Here is a 22,059-nt window from a genome sequence, read left to right as displayed (position 1 = left end):
TTGAAAAAAAAAAAATCTTGGATTGACTCAGACCAAAATTCTGTGTTGAGTTTCTTTGAATCTAGAGGCTGAAATCCAAAATCCATTCAATCTGATTATTTGTTTGGTAATCAAAGTCAATCTGTTAATTTGGTTCTGTTTCTGATTACATATATCATATGTATGTATACATAATATGTAAAATGTTATGTAGTACTTTCCGTTTAAAGACGTAGCAATGTACAAATATGGAAATCACCTCAAGCTCCACCTGGAAGAGGTAAGAGGGTAAGGAAGTGGGAAAGCAGCACATAAATGTAAATGTATCAGAATCTGAAGGCTGGGCTTTTCCGTCACCTTCACTTCTCATACACTAGTATCACTTCCATTTTGGTGGCAGAAGGGGTTGGTTTGTATCCCAGACATGTTGAGAAATGTAGTACCTCAAATTAATATCCTTTAAATATTCATTCAGTAGTTATACAGTGGCAACAGTACAAACTGATTCATTTTTGGTTACCTTAATATATATGTTCAAACAAATTCACTTACTGATTCACTTCTAAGAATTAAAGGAAAGCCAGCATTGTTTAAAAATCTAGCGAAACATGTTGCCATCAGAGAAGACAATGGACTCATTGGTCTGGGTGTTAAATGCTCCAAGGAAGTAACCCCTGCCATCCGTGGGGCCATCACATTGGCCAAACTTTCCATCATCCCTGTGTGACAAGGCTACTGGGGGAATGAGATGGGCAAGCCACACACACTGTGCCCTGCAAGGTGACTGGCTGCTGTGGCTCCATGCTGGTGTACCTCACCCCTGCCTCCAGAGGTGGGCATCGTCTCAACCCCTGTGCTGAAGAAGCTACTGATGATGGCTGGTATTGATGCCTGCTTTACCTTGGCCAGGGGCTGAATTGCCCCCCTGGACAAATTTGCTAAGGCCACTTTTGATTCCATTTCCAAGACCTAAAGCTGTCTCACCCCCGAACCCTGGAAAGAGACTGTTCACTGAGTCTCCCTATCAGGAATTCACCGAACATCTTGGAAAGACCCACACCAGAGCCTCTGTGTAGAAGACCCAGGATCCATCTGTGGCCACCACATAGTTTTTTGTTTGTTTGTTTGTTTAATCTTTTTTTAATGTTTCTTTATTTTTGAGAGAGAGACTGAGAGCCAGGGAGGGGCAGAGAGAGAGAGAGAGAGGGAAACACAGACTCCAAAACAGGCTCCAGGCTCCGAGCTGTCAGCACACAGCCTGATGCAGGGCTCGAACTCACTGTGAGATCATGACCTGAGCCCAAGTCAGATGCTTAACTGGCTGAGCTACCCAGGTGCCCCTGTTTGTTTGGTTTTTAATGTCTATTTTATTTTGAGAAAGAGAGAGGGTGCAAGCGGAGAAGGGGCAGAGAGAGAAGGACAGAATCCCAAGCAGGTTCGGCATTGTCAGCGCGGAGCCCAACATGGGGCTCGAACTCAGCAACCGTGAGATGATGACCTGAGCTGAAAGCGAGTCAGGTGCTTAACCGACTGAGCCACTGAGTTGGGTGCCCCTACCACATAGTTTTATACAAGAAAAGTAAAGTGAATGAGAATTTTAAAAAATCTAGCTAAGTATTTTCTACCTCTTAGTGTTTTCCTCTTTGTCTTTGAGGTCTTTCTGTTATTTTCCAACTACAACACTTCTTTTTTTTTTTTTTTAAATTTTTTTTTCAACGTTTTTTATTTATTTTTGGGACAGAGAGAGACAGAGCATGAACGGGGGAGGGGCAGAGAGAGAGGGAGACACAGAATCGGAAACCGGCTCCAGGCTCTGAGCCATCAGCCCAGAGCCTGACGCGGGGCTCGAACTCACGGACCGCAAGATCGTGACCTGGCTGAAGTCGGACGCTTAACCGACTGCGCCACCCAGGCGCCCCGTCCAACTACAACACTTCTTAAGAGACAAAAAGCTTTCGTTTTAGATGTGCGAGTTATTACTTGTTTCTAGTAAAAGCCTCACTCAATGTATTAATGTGTTTCAGAATTTCAGCAGAATTGGACTTCAAGTGCACGTGGGAAAGATATGGAACAGAAATGGGCATTTGCTGGCAAAAAGAAAAGTGTTTTGCAAATTTCTAACCAGATATGTACTCCTGCAGAATTAGGTCTAATATTGCATATATTCATTGGGTTTAAAAAGAATAAATGGTGACTTTTAAATTTGTCTACCTTGTTCTGGTTGTTGGGATAAGAGAGATAATGTCTGGAGACTTTCTGTATTTATGCTAGAAGAATCTTATCTATCGCTGCTGAAAAAGAGAACAAAATTATGGCATGAGAGGATAGAATTATGAGAAACACACTCCCCATGCAGTGATGAAGCCTTCTCTCTGAGCATCTACAATCCAGTTAAAAATAAGAAGCTCTTCTTATTTAAAAAAAAAATAATGTTTATTTATTTTTCATAGACGCAAGTGGAGAGGAGAAGAGGGAAAGGGAGACACCCAATCCGAAGCAGGCTCCGGACTCTGAGCTGTCAGCACAGAGCCCAGCATGGGGCTTGAACTCTTGAACTGTGAGATCATGACCTGAGCTGACGTCAGACGCTTAACCTACTGAGCCGCCCAGGCACTCCTAAATAAGAGTCCTTCCAACGATCTTATTATTTCTTGTGTTCTGGTTTTGGTGGCCTTCTTCTCCTCCTTCCCACTAAGCTTAACATCAAGCTCCTGAAATTTTCTTTTTCTAAATATTTCCCAGGTTGGTAATTCAAAAGATCCAGTCCTTCATTCATCAAACGTTTGCAGATGGTCTGCACGGAGCTCAGTGCCAGCGATTTCCTCCCGGGCCAGACTGGAGGGTCTCAGCCTCACTCTATGTCAGCTCTGGGACACAGTGGTGTCTGTGTGAAGAAATTCATAAGCTCAACTGTTGGACTCTAACATGAGCATGTCAGAAAAACCAGTGAATAGTAAATTCTGAGTCTGGGTAATGTGAACCCAACTTGGATTATTCAGGCAAGTAGAGGGGATACCTTTTAGCCTTTATGGGTTTCAGAGCTGTTATAGAATCTGATGAAAGCCATAATATCTCATCCTAAAAAAAAATTACACACACATACACCATATACATATGTACATAGTGTATGTGTGTGTGATTTTTTTTTTTTTTTTTTTAGGATGGGATATGCAAAGTCTGCATGTAATTTCAGGGATTTTATAGACTACCCTGAAAGGATTACATGCATGCATGATTCATTCATTCAACAAATAATTAACAAGCACCTACTATCTATTTATACCATTCTAAGTCTTGACTTTTAAGGAGCCCTGAGTTATCTTGAAGGGCCTTTTTATAATTAAAATATATGTTATTTCTTTAACCTTAAGGCTGTTCCTTGCTGGATTCTATGATGATCAAAAGAGCATTGGGCCTGAAGCATATGAGAAAACGTTAAAATAAGACAATGGATGGTGAAGGAAATTTAGATTGAAATCGCAGGATTCTTGGGAGCTATGTACTTGATCTGTCTTAGCACCAGGTAAGTCCTTCAGTGTTGAAACTTTAGTTTCAAGTAAGAGGATCACATGAATATCCTTGGAGAGTAAAGAATCTGTATACATGTTGCTGTGGGGGAGGAGTGCTTTATTCCTGAAAAAGACAAGAATCTGGACAAATCAAAATACAACATGTAAGAGAAGACCATATAAGTAGACTAGTTAAGCTACCAAGGCTATTAAGTTATACAGACCCAGCTGCTGACCCCACCGTTGCTACCCACTGCCTGTGAAAACCTGGACAAATTATTAAGCCTCTTAGATGATCAGTTTTATCATTTGCAATATTTCAATAATAACAGAACCTCTTAAATTAATTCCTTATAAGATTCAGTATAATGATACCTATCAAGCATTTAACCAGGGCCCAGAACAGTGTAAGTGTTCCCAATAATATTGAATTACAAATGACCCTTCTTGAAAGGTAAGTGTTGTCTTAAAGATTATACATAGATGTTTAGGTATTTGGGATGAAGACAAGATACAATTTTGGGGAAAAAAATATTTGGAATTCTGAGCTCAGATGAGAATTAATAGATCAATGGCTCTCTATAATCAAAACAGTCACAAAACAACTGATTGGGCCCAGTGTGCAGTAATAATTGTCAGAGATTATAACCCTAAAATCTCTCTGGATGGCTGGGTAGCTGTCATTTGAATGACCAATTCTTGATTTCGGCTCAGGTTGGCATCCCAGGATCATGGGATCTAGCCCCATATCAGGCTCTGCACTGAGTGCAGAGACTGCTTCAGATCCTATCTCTCTCTCTCTCCTTCTCTCTCTCTCTCTCTCTGTCTCTCTCTCCCCCTCTGCCCTTCTCCCCATATATTTATCTATCTCAAACAAAACAAAACAAAACTCTCTCTTGCTCACACTTAGGAGACTGTACTGGTACCTTGTAGAAAGGTAGAAACCCCTGATTAGTGAACTGAAGAGGGAGTAGTGATGTCACCCAAACACCAGGGGGCGCTCCCGGTTTACTCTGTAAAGAAAACCCCAACCTGGAGTCACCCTTGTAAATTGAGAGGGTGAGAGGTTTATGTGGAACTGTGCTAAATGGTCAGGAGAGGCGTTTGGGACAACTCACTAGTGTGGTTTAAATTTAGGATTCATCACAAATCTATTTTTTTCTCGCTTATTTGGCTTTCAAGAGGGAGCCTTTCTAGAGGAAAAACAATGTAATGCCATTAAGGCCAAGGTTGCATAATATGGCTTGTACCACATGGACTTTTTTTTTTATCTCTCTTTAGAGACTCCATAATTTTAAAAGTCATTTATTTCCAAGTCATTCACAGGCAAGAGATATTGTATCTCCATAAGTAAAATAGAGGTAGTATTTGCTGAATCTTTGCTTTTCAAGAATTACTTAAATTAAATAATTCAGTCTCCATTTCTCCCTAATATGACTTACCTTTCATTTAACCATTCATGAAAATAGGTAAGATCCTATCTGCTCCATTTTTATTCATTCTTTCATTCACTAAATGTTTATTGAGTATGGAATATGTGTGAGGCATTGGGAATAAGAAGATTCATAAATATCAATCCTTGTACCTCACATACTAAATCACTTGACTTTGAGTTTGCCCCAAGCTTACATGTTAGTGAGAAGAGGCAGACAATGGACATCTAAAGAGGCAACTATGTGAGAAAATGAATATACAAATGGACAATGGCCAAACCAAGTATAAAAATAGAACTCTGCCCCACAACCTGTTGCAACCAGCCCACAAAACCCCCCTCTTTAATCTATAATAAACAGCTGGGGAAGTTAGCCTGATACAAGTCAGTCTTCTAGGAAGTCAAACTCTATCTCTCTCTCTTTAGTAATAATCCAGGATGTTAAACAGTAACTTCTTTGACAATTGACCCCAAATGACCAGGAGTTGATTAATAACTGATAGTCTCCTTATTTTTGTCTCTACTTCCAACTTAACACCAACCAGAGAAAAACAAATATGTTTTCCTCACCAATTACTTAGGATGCCTGCTTCCTAGTTACCCTACCTACAGGTTCTCCTTGCGCACAGCATCCAGCAGGGCATGCCTTAGGGCTTCTCTTTCTCCACTATGAAGCTTTCCCACTCCTTTGCCTTCCTTTGAGTCTCTGTCAAACACAGACGACAGTGGCTAACTTCCTTGCTATATAGCAAGCTTAGAGTAAATAGCCTTTGCTTTTCTCCTTTCATTAGTCTTCATTTATTTCCATATATAGAATATGACAGGTTTGGAAAAGCACCATGGAGAAAAATAAATCATAATTAAGGAATAGGAGAACTTGTGGGAGAGAGTTTTACTTTACGAAGAGTGCAAGGCAAGACTTCTTGAGCCAAGACGGAAAGGAAGTGAGGGCTGAGCCATGTGAATATCCAGGGATGGGCATCCTCGTATGGAGGAAGCACAAGTGCAACCTTGAAGGGGAGACTGCACATGCAGTTCGAAAAATGGCCATTTTCATCATCAATACAGGAAAGAGAGAGAGGGGCCAGGTAGAATTTTAGAGAGGCAGAAAGCTCTAGAGTAAGAAGAAATGTCTTTGGGGGGTGCCTGGGTGGCTCAGTCGGTTGAGTGTGCGACTTCGGCTCAGGTCATGATCTCACAGCTCGAGGGTTTGAGCCCCGCATCGGGCTCTGTGCTGACAGCTTGAAGCCTGAAGCCTATTTCAGATTCTTTGTCTCCCTCTCTCTCTGCCCCTAACCCACTTGCATTCTGTCTCTGTCTCTCTCAAAAGTAAACAAACATTAAAAAAATAATTTAAAGAAATAAAAAAAATAAAAAAAGAAGAAATGTTCAACTGTCTTGAATGGAAGAATGGCATGATCTGACTTTGTTTACAAAAGGCCACCCTGGCTGTTGTTTTGAAGTAGACCATAGGGAACAGAAGAGATGCCTGGGGACCAGGTTGTAAAACAGTGGACAAAGATGATGGTGGTTCAGATGGGGGGACAGTTGTGAGGCTCTTGGAGAGTCTTTTGGTTTTGAATGTCTTTGAAGGTACAACTGACAGATGTGTTGATGGGTGGAGTCTGAAGGGTGAAGTAAAAAGAGGACATGTGGACCAAAACCAAGACTTTCGGATTCATGAACTTGGAAGGAGAGCGTTGCCACTGAGCAGGGGAGAAGCAGTTTCAGGGTGGCTATTTTTAGCAGTTGGCAATTTGGTTCTAGTCACACTGAATTTAAGACACCTCGAAGATCTTCAAGGGAAATTCTGGAGAGTTCCAGACTGGGGATAAATCATGGGCACTGTCAGCACGCATGTAGAGTTAAAGCCATCCCTATGGTCACCCTGGAACACTGCGGTGTTTATAGGTCTGAAAAATGAGAAGGAACTCACAAAGGGGAATGAGAAAAGTGACAGGGAAGACAGGAAAAGAACCAACAGAGAGCGCGGCCTCCCCGACACCAGGTGAAGAAAGTATCTCAAGAGTAACAAGGGTGTCATCACCAGAGACAAATATTCAGATGGGTTAAGTAAGATGAAAACTAAGAATTGATGATGGGACGTAACAGTGTGGAAATGGCCAATGACCTTTAAAAGCATTTCTTTTTTTTTTTTTAATTTTTTTTTCAACGTTTATTTATTTTTGGGACAGAGAGAGACAGAGCATGAACGGGAGAGGGGCAGAGAGAGAGGGAGACACAGAATCGAAAACAGGCTCCAGGCTCTGAGCCATCAGCCCAGAGCCTGACGTGGGGCTCGAACTCACGGACCGCGGGATCGTGACCTGGCTGAAGTCGGACGCTTAACCGACTGCGCCACCCAGGCGCCCCTAAAAGCATTTCAATGGGAGTTGTGAAGAATGAAGTCTGCTTGAACAACAATGGAAAGCAGAATGGGAAGGGATGCGTTAAAGACGGCAAGAAGAAGCAACGCTCTCTCAATTCTTACTTTAAAAACGTGAAAAACTGCAGTACGAAGGTGTTGTGGGGGTCAAGGGAAAGGGTTTTATTTTTTCTTTTTAAAAGTTTGGCTGTGGGGCACCTGGGTGGCTCTGTCGGTTAAGCGTCTAACTCTTGATTTCAGCTCAGGTCATGATCTCATCGTTTGTAGGATAAAGCCCTATGTTGGGCTCTGAACTGAGAGCTCAGAGTCTGCTTAGGATTGTCTGTCTCCCTCTGTGCCCCTCTTGTGCTCTCTCTCTCTCTCTCTCTCTCTCAAAATAAATAAGTAAACATTAAACAAAATCAAAGTTTGGCTGTATTGCAATAGGTTTGGATGTTGATGGTAAGCAGAATAATGGCCCACTGAAAATGGTCATGTCCTAATTCCCAAGCTCTGTGAATATGTCATCTTCCATGGCAAAAGGTTTTACAAGATTTGACTGATGATCTTGATGAGGGAGATTAGTCTGGATTTTCCAGGTGGATCCAGTGTAATTATTATTCAGGGAGATCCAATGTAATTACAAGAGTTCATATATGGGCAAAAGGGTCAGAGAAGGAGATATGATGGAAGCAGGTGTGTGTGTGTGTGTGTGTGTGTGTGCGTGTGTGTGTGCGTGCGTGTGTGTGTGTGTGTGTGTGTGTGTGAAAGAGAGAGAGCGAGAGAGCAAGAGAGGTTGAGATTCAAGGGATACTACATTGCTGCACTTGAAGATAAAAGCAGCGGCTGTGAGCCAAGGATACAGCAGCCTCCAGAAGGTGGAAAAGATAAAGATAGGACTGTCCATCTAGAGCTTCCAGAAGGACACAGCCCTGCACATCCATTTTGTACTTCTGACCCCCTGATCTGTAAGTTAATGGACTAGTGCTCTTTTAAGCCACTAAACATGTTGCAGTTTGCAATAGCAGCAACAAAAACTAATACAATGCTTTGGGGAATGATACGATGAAGAAGGGAAAGTGATAATGCAGGGAAGAAATGGCACCATCTGGAGTGAAATTTTTCAACCTATATGTTTGCAATGTCACATGCGATCTGGTACACAGAGGGATAGACATAGATAGCGTTTCATTCCAGGAACAGGGCTAGTATAAAATTGAGTTGCAATCAATTGATACATTCAGTGGCGGAAGAATTTTCCTCAGTGAAGTTCACATCAATAGTATCAACTAAAATTGGGGAACTAGGCACAGACACTGAGGACAGCTATGCCATAGGAGTGTGGGCGAATAATAGACTAGAGAAGAGTAGTAAGACTGCATGACAGAAATAAGGACCCACTTGAGGTTAGTGGCGACAGATTGTCTATTTGTTTAAATGTTTTCGTTAGTCACATTTAGCCTCCCAGATCTACTGCAGAGCCCATGGAGAGTTGGGTTTAATCAAAACAGGTTTTGCCAAAGAAGTGAAACAGGGGGAAATGGGGTTAGAAATTGAGGGTGTGTGCAAGGGAATCTAAGATGCTTTAGGGAGAAAATGAGGACATGACCTAAGTTAGAGACATTAAAAAACATGGTGAATTAGTAAGCTGTCGATTTCAGAGGGATCAGAGAGTTATTGGCAATAGCGTAGGGAGATGGTGAAGGCCAGAGAGGGGGAAACGTGAGGACATGCTATGGGAGGGTGAAGTTAATTAGATTAATATCCTGTGGGAAGTAGCTTTCTGTGGCTACGCATTAGCGTACCCTGTGGAGTGTTAAGTCCAAACCATATTAAATCAGCATCTCTGGTGATGGAGCCCAGACACTAGTATTTCCTTAAATTTCTCCTTTATGATTCTAGTATGTATGTAAGATTTGAACACTGTGCGGAGCGGAAAACAAGATCATTGGAGGTACAGGAGAGAATACGTATATTGTAAGGATAATGATCCCTGATCACACTCTGTCTCTCTATCTCAAAAATAAATAAACCTTAAAAAAATTTTTAAAAGTGAATGAGAAAATGTGTGAGTTGGAATTGACCTCTTTCAAGGAAAAGTATCACCGAAACGTCTGCTGTTTTATGACATGATTATGGAAACTTTCATCATTATCATAAATTAGACTTTTGTTCTTCTTAGCATAAGGACAATTGAATTAGTTATTTGTCTAAGGAATCTTGGTCAACACGTTGCCTGGCTGTTGTGAGAGAAACAAGAAATAGATGGGTTTCTCTCTACCATTACAGATGGGAAATGTTTATAGAATTCTCACTTACAATGTTTGACAAATAGGGACACCTGGGTGGCTCAGTCAGTTAAGTGTCTGACTCTTGGTTTTGGCTCAGGTCACAGTCTCACGGTTCATGGGATCAAGCCCTGCATCGGGCTCTGTGCTGACAGTGCAGAGCCTGCTTGGGATTCTCCCTCCCTGTCTCTCTGCCTCCTCCCTGCCCCACCCCTCCCTGCTTGTGCTCTCTCTCTCTCTCTCTCTCTCTCTCGTTCTCTCAAAATAAATAAATAAACTTAAAAAAAATTGACAAACAGATGGACCTAAACTACAAGCTATGTGTAACAGTGTTCTTGCTTAGACACACATAGATACACCCCAATGTCAAACCCGAGGCATCACTGGGCATTTAAGCAACCACTGAGTAAGATGTTTACAATTATGCATATACTTCTGGGACTCAGAAGACCTTGAATTTGATTATTTTTAATGTTGAACTTATTTATTTGAGGCCCAGATCATTTCATAATCTGGCCTCTACATTCACACTCGGTATACTCCCGAGAACACTGTGTTTTTATGTTTTTTAAAGTGTTCTTTAGTTTTTATACATTAATTATAAGAAAAAAGTAAACGGTAAAACTACCTTGAATCCATGCGCTCTGTATTTAAGCAAGGGGAACAAACAGTTAACAATTCTATTTACAAACACACATTTAAAACTAGCAGAGTACCTTTAAAGTACCTGGTACAAAATGTAACTTTGTTCAATGAAACCTTTTATACACACACAACTCACAAGTGCTTGGCAACCCTATAGAGCTTATTTTATAAGCCTTCTCATAATTTGGGCAAAAGTTATGATTAATACCAAAAATATCTACAGTGTTTACACATTTCCTCTCCAAATCACTGATTAGTAAGTTAGTAAATGCAACTAAGAGCTGTATTTTTGTTTTTTAATTTATTAATGCTGGTAGTTTTTGGATATTCTTGAGCAAATGCTATACTCTAGAGGTCACCGCTTGATCAAATTTTGAAGGTTTCCTACTCTAGTGAATGAAGGTTTGACATTTTATTCCCTTGGATGTGGATCACAGACATTAGGCACAACAAAAAGAACAAAAGCCATTTTTACTGATCAAGAGAGTTCATCTAAAATATTAAGTAAGGGGGCGCCTGGGTGGCTCAGTCGGTTGAGCGTCTGACTTCGGCTCAGGTCATGATCTCGTGGTTTGTGAGTTCAAGCCCCTCATTGGGCTCTTTGCCAACAGCTCAGAGCCTGGAGCCTGCTTCAGATTCTGTGTCTCCCTCTCTCTCTGCCCCTCTCTCACTCACGCTCTGTCTCTCTCTGTCAAAAATAAATAAACATTAAAAATTTTTTTAAATAAATAAAATATTAAGTAAGGTGAAATCTTTTGTGATCAGGAATTCGCTTAGGCCTTATGTAGTTCTTCTCTATGCAATTTTATACATTTCTATAATAATTCTATAAAAAAGTATAGCTGACTCATGTGGCTGCTTGCTGTTTTCAAGGTGTAATGCAGACTTGTCTGGGAAAATAATGCTCACTTGTTGCTATAAAAGCACAGAACTTTAAATGCCTTAAGAATAGATTTTCTACTTTCCAATGAGAAAGAATGAAATCTGGCCTTTGGTAGCAACGTGGATGGAACTGGAGAGTGTTATGCTAAGTGAAATAAGCCATACAGAGAAAGACAGATACCATACGTTTTCACTCGTATGTGGATCCTGAGAAACTTAACAGAAACCCATGGGGGAGGGGAAAGAAAAAAAAAAAAGAGGTTAGAGTGGGAGAGAACCAAAGCATAAGAGACTCTTAAAAACTGAGAACAAACTGAGGGTTGATGGGGGGTGGGAGGGAGGGGAGGGTGGGTGATGGGCATTGAAGAGGGCATCTTTTGGGATGAGCACTGGGTGTTGTATGGAAACCAATTTGACAATAAATTTCATATTAAAAAAAAAGAATAGATTTTACTCTCTCTGACAGGTGACAAAACTCATCTTGCACTATAAATGTGAATTTGCATGACTGGTAAATGTAATAAGCCTTTGGAAACTTAATACACTTTACATGTAACCACAGAAAAATGACTCAACACATTAGATTTCTACTAAACCATTCATCATCACACTACATATTGTTGTTAGTTTCAAAATAAAATTAATTCAGTTTATTGTTATTGAGCATAGAGTGTTTTAAATTTAAGTTAGGTATTGAGAGTGGCAAAGTTGAATGGATGAGTGAGATATCATTTTAGAGATGTTTAAATCCAGGCATGAAGAAAAAGGTGGTGCAAATTGGCACATGACTGGTATCCCAAGGGACAGACCCTCGAAAGAGAAGAATAAAGCACTATAGGTTTTATGGAGAGAGAAAATCATTCCTATCTGGAGGTGAGTATGGGAAAAAGACAGGAAAATGTTCCTGAATTAGATGGAAATTGAGATGATACTGGAAGGGTAAATAGTTGGAGATTTGGTCAGGTGCGAAGGACTTGGAGGTTTTCAGGTAAAGGTGAATGAACGAAGTACTTTGACAAAGGCATAGAGCTGGAAAAGTGAAGGGTGTATTTAATTTGGTTGAGATTAAAGGAAAGGAAATAATAGCTAATTTGATGAAAACGGTGGTTTCAATACCTAAGATGGGTCCAGGACCACGAATGCCAAGTGAAAATACTTCACTAAACCACCCAAGTAGCATTAGAAGTTATGGAGCAAGAGAATTACATGATCAGAGCTGCCTAATGTAATATTATTCAGCAAGAGGTGAGATACAGATTTTAAATCTCTGTTCTTTTTTTTTTTTTTTAACTGTATTTATTTATTTTGAAAGAGACAGAGACAGTGAAAGTGGCGGAGGGGCAAAGAGAGAGGGTGACAGACAGAATCCCAATCAGGCTCCACACTGCCAGCACAGAGCCTGATGTAGGGCTTGTACCCACAAAGCCAGGAGATCATGACTAAGCCAAAATTGAGAGCCAGATGCCTAAAGGACTGAGCCACCCAGGTGCCCTGATCTCTGTCCCTTTTGACTTGCATCTTATGCCCCAACAAAACTGGATGACGCTTGGTTCCTTGAAAATACCGGTGGATTCAGATCTCTATGCCCTTGATAGCATTGCCTTTTCTGCAATTCATTGATTCAAAAAACCAATGTCACATGTTCAGTGCTTACCAGATCCTCCTTTATTGCTAGAGATACAAACACAGGGAGAGGAGGATTCCCTCTATTATGACAGGTAGCAAAAAGAATAGGGTTACCCAAAAAGCTCTGCAAGCCCATATGAGGAGCACCTAATTGAAACCACAGGCTTAGAGGGACAGTCAGGGCATGTGGCAAGAGATAACCCATGGGTTTGTTTGTCAGGCAAACACACAAATTTTCAGATTTGGCTCATGTTTCATTTCTCTATAAAAATATTTCTGTGCCTTTCTTCTCTACTTAGCAGAACTCTTCATGCCATCCCCTGTGCCAAACATGTACATTATAATAATTATTTCATAACCACTCATAGGTGTTATATAGCACGCGGTCCTTGTAAGACAATATAAAATGCTAGGAATTGGTTTCCTTTCTTAGTGTGATGAAGTACCACCAGCTTAATGGCTTCAAACAATGCACATTTATTCTCTTACAGTTCTGGAGGTCAGGTGTCCAAAATGAGCACTACAGGGCTAAATCAAAATGTTGGCAGGTCTGCCTTTCTTTGGGAGGTTCTAGAAGGTTCTAGATTTGTCTTTTATCTCTCTTACCTTCTATAGGATACTTTTGTCCCTTGACCCATGGCCCTATCTTCCACCTTTAGATTGTGACACTCTAATCTCAGCTGCCATTGCCACATCGTCTTTTTCTGACTCCAACCCTCTGCTTCCTTCTTACCAGTACTCTTGTGATTACCTTGGGACTGCCAAAATAATCCAGCATAATTTCCCCATCTCAACATCCTTAAGTTTATTACATTCGCAAAGTCCTTTTTGCTACATAAGGTTACATTTTCACAGATTCTGGGAAGCAAGATGTGGATATTTTTGAGGGGAGGTCCGTTTTTCTGTCTACCATACCTTGTATGGTTGAGGCTATGTTTCATTTACTTCTAAAGTTACAACTAGACACTGCCTACTAAATAAATAAGAGTCATTGAATTTACATCTGTTGCATGTATTGTGGGGTTAGAAAGGTAAAATTAGCAAGACAAGTTAGGAAGACATTTCTCTGCTCTAAGAGAGAAGTTCTCTGAATCTACCTGTGTTCCCAACCAAATCACAAATGGCTGCAACTCCCTTAGAGGCAAAATCTATCCCAATTTTTAAAGATATGATTGCACTGTTCACTAGCTTTGTTGTTGCTATTGAAAACATAGCTGTAAGGTCAGCAATACAGCAACAACACTGCCACAAAACATTGATTTTGATAGTCACCCATGAGCAAGAGTACCTTTGTGGGAGTCCAGGAGTTCAGTGGATAAGTTGCAGCACACAGTTGGACAAGAAAATAAATAAATAAATAAAAATAATAATCTGAGAATAGGGGCACCTGGGTGGCTCAGTCGGTTAAGCATCTGACTTCAGCTCAGGTCACGATCTCGCGGTCCGTGAGTTCGAGCCCCGCGTCGGGCTCTGGGCTGATGGCCCAGAGCCTGGAGCCTGCTTCAGGTTCTGTGTCTCCCTCTCTCTCTGCCCCTCCCCCGTTCATGCTCTGTCTCTCTCTGTCTCAAAAATAAATAAATGTTAAAAAAATTAAAAAAAATAATAATCTGAGAATAAACGTATTGTGGAGGGTGAGAAGAACAATTTCACTTTACCCATATCACCCTTCCCCCAAAGCAGCACATCTCAGTGACAAGAAAGTACATCTCCACCTTTGATTTTGCTCATGAGGAAAGTAAAAAGCATAGCAAGCGAGTGCCCAGCTTTCCCAGATCAGCCACATGGGATGCTGTTCAGGAGGCCCACTTTTGTCTTACGCTGTTCAGAATACTGAGGTGGACTGACATGGCTCGGGGGTTGAAAGAGGCTGGTGGCAAGACAACAGCACTCGGAATTCATTAAAGGGCCATGGATCCTATTTAACATACTCCATTAGGAAACCCACCCATGTGCCACCTGTGATCCTTCACTTAAGGACCCACCAACTGACTCATGCGCATCCTCAGTGCTCCACTTGCCTCATCAACCCCTAGTGGCTGGTACCCTGCACGTGCCTTCATGGACAGTGAATGGGAGCCTTTGTAGAAGGCTTGTGAGAACATGAAGAAAGCTGGCCCATCTCTAGGATTGGAAGAAGGCAATAGGCTGAAAGTGAAGGGAGGGAAATAGATAGTCCATACCAATGGAAGCCAAAAGAGAGCAGAGGTAGCCATACTTATAGCAGACAAAATAGACTTTAAGTAAAACAAACAAACAAACAAACAAACACTACAACAAGAAACCAAAAAAGGTCATTATATAATGATACGGGGTCCAAATCATCAGGAAGATATAACTACTGTAAACATACATGCACCCAACTTTGGACACCTAAATTTATAAAGCAGATATTAACAGATCCAAAGGGAGAAATAGACAGCAATACAATAATAGTAGAAGACCTTAATGGCCACTTTCAACAATGGATATGTGGATCACTCAAATGGAAAATCAATAAGGAAACATTGGGCTGGAATTATCTTTTAGATCAAATGGACCTCCCAGACATAAATAGAACATTCCATCCAGCAGCAACAGAATATACATTCTTCTGAAGTGCACATGGAACATTATCCAGGGTAGATCACATGGTAAGTCACAAAACAAGCTTAACAAATTTAAGAAGATTGGATTTACATCAAATATCTTTTCTGACCACAGTGGTATAAAACTAGAAATCAATTAACAGGAGAAAAATTGGAAAATTCACAAACATGTGGAAATTAAACAACACACTCTTTTTAAAAAAAAAATGTTTATTTATTTTGAGAGAGAGACAGAATGAGAGTGAGGGAGGGACAGAAAGAGAGAGGGATACAGAGAATCCCAAGAAGGCCCTGTGCTGTCAGTGCAGAGCCCAATGCTAGAATCAATCCCACGAACCATGAGATCACTGAGCCACTCAAGTGCCCCTAATCAACACACTCTTGAACAACCAATGGATCAAAGAAGAAACCGAAAGGGAAATAGGAAAAAATAATCTTAAAACATGATAATGGAGGCACAACATATCAAAACTTATGGGATGCAGCAAAAACAGTTCTAAGAGGAAAGTTTATAGTAATAAAAACCTACATCAAGAAAAAAGAAAGACCTCAAATTAACCTAACTGTGCATCTCTGTAAATTAGAAAAAGAAGAACAAACTGTGGCAAAAGTTATCAGAAGAACGAAAACAACAAACATCAGAGTAAGGAAATGTCAATGAAAATCACAATAAGATTTCACTTCACACTTGTTAGGATGGCTATTATCAAAAGGTCAAAAGAGAACAGGTACTGGTGAGGATGTGGAGAAAAGGAAACCCTTGTAAACCATTGGTGGGAACATAAATTGGTATAGCCATTATAGAAGTTACTTAAAAAGTCGAAAATAGAGCCATCATATTATCCAGCAATCCCATGTCTGGGTATATACCCAAAGAAAATAAAATCACAATCTCAAAGAGATATCTGCTCTTTCATGTTCATTGAACTATTATTCACAATAACGAGCCATAATTATTCCAATATGTGGAAACAACCCAAGTGTCCACTGACTGATGAATAGATAAAGAAAATGTGATACACACACATGTACACCCACAAAATTAAATATTAGTCTTAAACATGAGAGAAATCCTGTCATTTATAACAACAAGGATGAACTTGGAGGACACAATGCTAAGTGGGATAAGTTAGACACAGAAGGACAAGTACTGAGTAATCTCACCCATATTTGGAATCTAAAAAGGTTTCACTCATAGTAAGAGGGCAAATGGTGCCTATCAAGGACTGGGAGTTGGGGAAACAGGAAGCTGTTTGTCAAAGGGTGCAAATTTCAGTTATAAGGTGAATAAGTCCTAGAGATCCATTGTATAGCATGGTGACTATGATAAAGAATAATTTGTGTACTTGCTATAAGAGCAGATCTCTTGTGTGGTTTCATTAAACATGCACACAGATAATGAGGTGAGTTAATATATATGTTTATTAATTATTATGTGGCAATCATTTCATAATGTATACACATTTGAAAGCATCGCATTGTATACCTTAATATACAATTTGAATTTGCCAATCATACTTCAATAAAGTTGGAAAAATAAAAAAAAAATAAAATTTAGAAAGGCAGTTATTCTAATTGTTGTTTCTTTGTAACTAAGATATTTTATCTTTGGTGTTCTATAATTAACCATAATACATCTAGAAAAGATATCTTTTTATTTATCTGCTTAGAATTAAATGTACTTCCTAAGTCTATTTGGTTGCCCTTTTGCTTTTTTTTTTTTTTTTTTAACTTTGCTGTGAAAAAGCTTTTGATTTTGATGTAGTCCCAACAGTTTATTTTTGCCTTTGTTTCCCTTGCCTTAGAAGACATAGCTAGAAAAATGTTGCTACAGCCGATGTCAGGGTAATTACTGCCTATGCTCTCTTCTAGGATTTTTATGGATTCAGGTCTTACATTTAAGTCTTTAGTTCATTTTGAGATTATTTTGGTGTGTGGTGTACAAAGTGACCCAGTTTAATTTTATTGCATGTTGCTGTCCAGTTTTCCAAACGCTATATGTTGAAGAGACCTAACTCTGACTTCTTGGAAGTTCTGATTTCAGATTCTGATTCTCTGGAAAGTTCTTATTCATTATTTCTGATAATGGCCTTCTTCATTGTATACATTATCCCCAATTAAATGTAACTCTCATTAAACTTACTTTCTCTATCCTTCACAACACTCAAACTTTTTAAAAAATATTTTCCAACTTTTTTTCCTTATTACAGGCAAATAATTCTTTAAATGTATATTTCAATAATTTAAACATTATAAATCTCTTGTAAAACGAATTTTACAGTTTTTTTAATTTTAATTTTTCTAGATTTTCCATTTGCTTTGTTTTTGTCTCAAATATGCCTGTTCATTTTTTTGTAAACTTTATTTTCTTCATTTGAATCTATATTTTATTTTATTATACATATTTTTATTTCATAGTCTGTTCCCAATAATCTCAATATCAAGTGTTTGGAGGTCTGATTCTGCTATTTTTGTTCTTCTGTAAGTTCTCACATATTATGATGTTTCCTTGTGTATTTTGGGATTTATGACTATGAGTTCTGTTTATTGAAAATCTGTCCATGGGAGGGGTGCCTGGGTGGCTCGATCGGTTAAGCATCCAACTTCAGCTCAGGTCGTTATCTCAAGGTTCATGGGTTTGAGCCCCGCGTCAGGCTCTGTGTTGACAGCTCAGAGCCTGGAGCCTGCTTTAGATTCTGTGTCTCCCTCTCTCTCTCTCTGCCCCTCCCCTGTTCATTCTCTGTCTCTGTCTCTCTCTCTCTCTTAAAAATAAATAAACATAAAAAAAATCTGTCCATGGGAATTCATTGAGGACTCCTTCAGAAGAGTCACATTTTTTCTAGTAGGCACATTTAGGCATTACCAACCCAGATTTGCTTTAAATTAAAATTCTCAGCCTGCAATTTTGTAGATCATGCAAATGGTCTTAATGTAGACCTAAACGTCTATGTGACCATGATGTCTCAGGCTACTTTTGAAATTCTAGACTGAGATAAGCAAATTTTCTTTTTTGTTCACCTTACTGGTGGAAATTCTTTCCAGTTTGATCTTTCTCTTAAAGTTACTTCTCTTTGAGAATCTCATCCTTCTTCTAGGGCCTCTAAATATGAACCCGGGCTTTTGCCCAAGTCCTGTGGACCAGCCATCATAACCAGCCATCCTAGGACACCAAGGAATGGTAGATCCCCTAGGGCTCTCATAGCTTTCTCTTTTGCTAGTTATCTAAGAATTAGGTTTCTGCTTAATTCTTATTCTCAAAATATTTCTTCTATTTACTTGAAAACCTCCTGTGCATTAAATACAGTGATTTTTTTTTTCTTTCAAGAATTTTAGGGTTTTTTTTAAATGAGGAAATGATAGAACATTGACTTCCAATGTTAACAGAAAGTGATGAATGTGAAATGAAGTGCTGAATTTATATCCTGTGCTTAATAGCACAAGAAGATTCTCTAATTAAAATTAAATAACCACCAACTTAAACTGCACAAAAATATAAAAATATCTTTCTCAGATTTTATGATTCATTTTAGTATCTTTCTTGTCAAGTAAATAACCTGCTTAAGAAATTGATAATTGGCCTCAATTTTCTTTCTTAAAAAATCTAAACTTTCCTTACTTCTTTTTATTATTTTGATTATTTTTGATTATTTTTAATGTTTATTTTATTTTTCAGAGAGAGACAGACACAGTGCAGGTGGGGAAGGGACAGAAAGAGAGGGAGACACGGAATCCAAAGCAGGCTCCAGGCTCTGAGCTGTCAGCACAGAGCCTAATGTGGGGCTTGAACCCACAGACTGCAAAATCAGGACCTGAGTGAAGTTGGACACAACAAACTGAGCCACCCAGTCTCCCCTAAACTCTTCTTACTTCTCAGGCTCTCTAATATTTACCTCACCTTCATTCCTGTACCATATAAATCTTACCAAAATGTGTAAACATGAAGTTTTCAATTAAAGATATGACTCATTCCAATATGGAATGAACGTGTTTCAAAAATGTACTTAACCCATTAATGAGAGCCGCTAGGTCAGGAGCCCTGGTTGCAAGAGTATTTGAGGAAAGCCATACTGAAATACGTCAAAGACAAACCTCTTTAATGTCCCAAGAGCAATAAAATATAAGGTATCTTCTGTGCAGAAATTGTTTGCTTTTTTATAGGAAAAAAATCTCTAAGTTAGCGTGTAATTTCACAAAGTTTGAGCCCCAACCTATAGTAAATACCAAGTAAAATATTTCCTAAAAATTAAATAATCCTTGGTTGAGTGTGTTAAGCCGTGTGTCTGCGTGGGATTGAAAGGACATGTAGTTCTTATTTTGCCTTATTACTAAGTAGTATATATATATATTTTCATTACAGGTATGGAGTTTATAACAGCAGGGGCTTTATCATTCTTGTCCACTTTTTTTAAATGTTTTTAATGTTTATTTATTTTTGAGAGAAAGAGAGTGTGAGGGGGGAAGGGTCAGAGACAGGAAGACACAGAATCTGAAGCAGAGTTCAGGCTCTGAGCTGTCAGCAGAGAGCCCGACACGGGTCTCGAATTCACGGACTGCAAGACCATGACCTGAGCAGAAGTCGGACGCTTAACCGACTGAACCACTCAGGTATCCCCCTTGTCCACTTTTCTATGACCAGTGAGTGCACAGTAGAGTGAGCTGACACATAGTAGGTGCTCAGATAATATGTCGAAGTAAAAAAAAAAAAAAAATGAATCAATGGAACTGTCCCGATCTTGATGCCCTTTCTCATATATTAATCTAAACTAGGATATCACAGGTGTATATTGGACCCGAAACCTCCTTTTATATAAAATATTTGGTCATGTCCTATGGAATATTCTGAAATGAAAGTCACAGATGATATAAAATAGTCATTTGGAAATGTCGTTATTAGGTTCTACCTGTAACATAAGGAAAATTTAAAAGGAAAATAACTTATTTAAGATAATACATATTTCATGACATAATTGATTCAAACTTCTACACTGAAAGATATAAAAATTAGATGCTTGCTTCTATATGTGGATTCACTATCAATATGAAAGCTACAATAGATTAATATAGACGTTAGTTAAGTTTGAGATTCAAATTCCCTGACTACCATTGTCATAGATAACATGATTTTTTTCAAGGATGAACAGTTCTCAGTATAAGTTCCAAACAAAACAAAATTCAACCTTCCCTGGCATTACTGGTCACTGCATTTTTGGGTTTTTCATTTGCATTAGAAAAAGCTTTTACTTCAAAGTGGAGAAGTGTTCTATGACAACGGTAAGGAGGTTTTCACACTATCCTCCAAATCCTTAGGAAGTTGCATGAGATACAGGACAATGCATCTTTGTGCAGGACTTTCTTTTATGCCTTGTTTGTACAAGATAAACCAGTAGGTTTCCATTGATTAAATGCCAGTGAAGTTCCCAATCATTGTGACAAACAAAGTCCACTCCCCCCAAATACACACACACTTTCAAAAATGCTCCTAAGATGGTATTTTCTTCAATTACGCACCACTGATTGAGGAAGATCTTACCCATTGTTTAAAGGGCCAGTTTGAACACCATACCTTCATGAGTATTTGCCAGTAATTCCTGTGGACATTATTTCATGTTTTCAATACGTGACATTTTTTATTTTAATGTTTATTCATTGAGAGAGAGAGAGAGAGTAAGTGGGGAGGGACAGACAGACAGGAGAGACTCCCAAACAGGCTCCAGCGCTGCCAGGGCAGAGCTCACACGGGCTCCATCTCACAAACCATGATCAGGGACCTGAGCCAAAATCGAGTCCCACGCTCCACCGACTGAGCCACCCAGGCACCCGATACTTGACAATTTTTGAAGTTTGTGCAGGTAGTATAGTGATCCCTAGTGTGTACTCTGCAATCCCCTAGTCTAGGTTTCTATTTCAGACACTTTCTGTGTCCTTGGGCAGTTGACCTAACCTCTCCGTGTTTCAATTTTCCCCATCTGTAAAAAGCGAATGAAATCCAATCGGTAGCTATCTCACTGGATTGTTCTGAGGAGCAAATCCATGTCAGTTACAAGATTAAAGAGGTATCTTAGTATATATTAGGTTTTTTTTTGTTTTTTTTTTTTTTTGTTTTTTTTTTTACTTAGTACCAAGGTACTAGTCCTGCTTCTTTAAGTAGATGGTAAGCTCCTTGAAGGTGGGCCTTTTTTTTTTTTTTTTTTTTTTTTTTTAAAGAAAGGCAGGTTGCCCCATGCAGCACCTCATTTGGATATATCTGGAGTCTTCGAAGCTTGACTACCTAAGTTCTCCTACACACGGACCTTGAAAGCTTGTTTGAAGGTTCTAGGAGGGGAGCACTACTACTCAAAATACGACTGAAAAACGGTCCTCCTCTATCGGAAGGTCGTCCTCTTTGACAGAGTGAGCAGCTTCAGCTTCAGGAGGGAAGCACCTGGAATGGTGAGGGAGGAAAGGACACCTGCCTGGCCAGCTGGATCAACCAAATCAACCATGGCGATCAGTGGCATGACAGACGTCACAGCCAGCCACATGGCCCTGAAGGTGGAGCATTTGAACAATCGTGAATAAACTGCTGATAATGGATACGTATGCATTTGTTAATTATGTATATTTAGTTTGAGCCATTGCTGGACCACAATATCTTCACAACAAAACTCTTGAAAACGTGTTAGAATTACAAAGTGTATTTTGAATATTCCCACAAAAGAATTGTTACTTCAAAAAAGAGTGCCTAAAAGCAGGGGACCCTAAAACCATC

General features: G+C 39.5%; 1 pseudogene; it reads left to right on the top strand.

The window, feature by feature from the left end:
- The first annotated feature begins 217 nt into the window (after positions 1 to 217).
- LOC112849781 (small ribosomal subunit protein uS5 pseudogene) lies at positions 218 to 1,055 on the top strand (annotated as a pseudogene).
- Positions 1,056 to 22,059: the final 21,004 nt, after the last annotated feature.

The sequence above is a fragment of the Puma concolor genome, chromosome C2, assembly GCF_028749965.1.
Source record: "Puma concolor isolate L17-30 chromosome C2, mPumCon1.1.hap2, whole genome shotgun sequence".
Lineage (NCBI taxonomy): Eukaryota > Metazoa > Chordata > Mammalia > Carnivora > Felidae > Puma > Puma concolor.
This window is presented reverse-complemented; position numbering and strand designations above follow the sequence as displayed.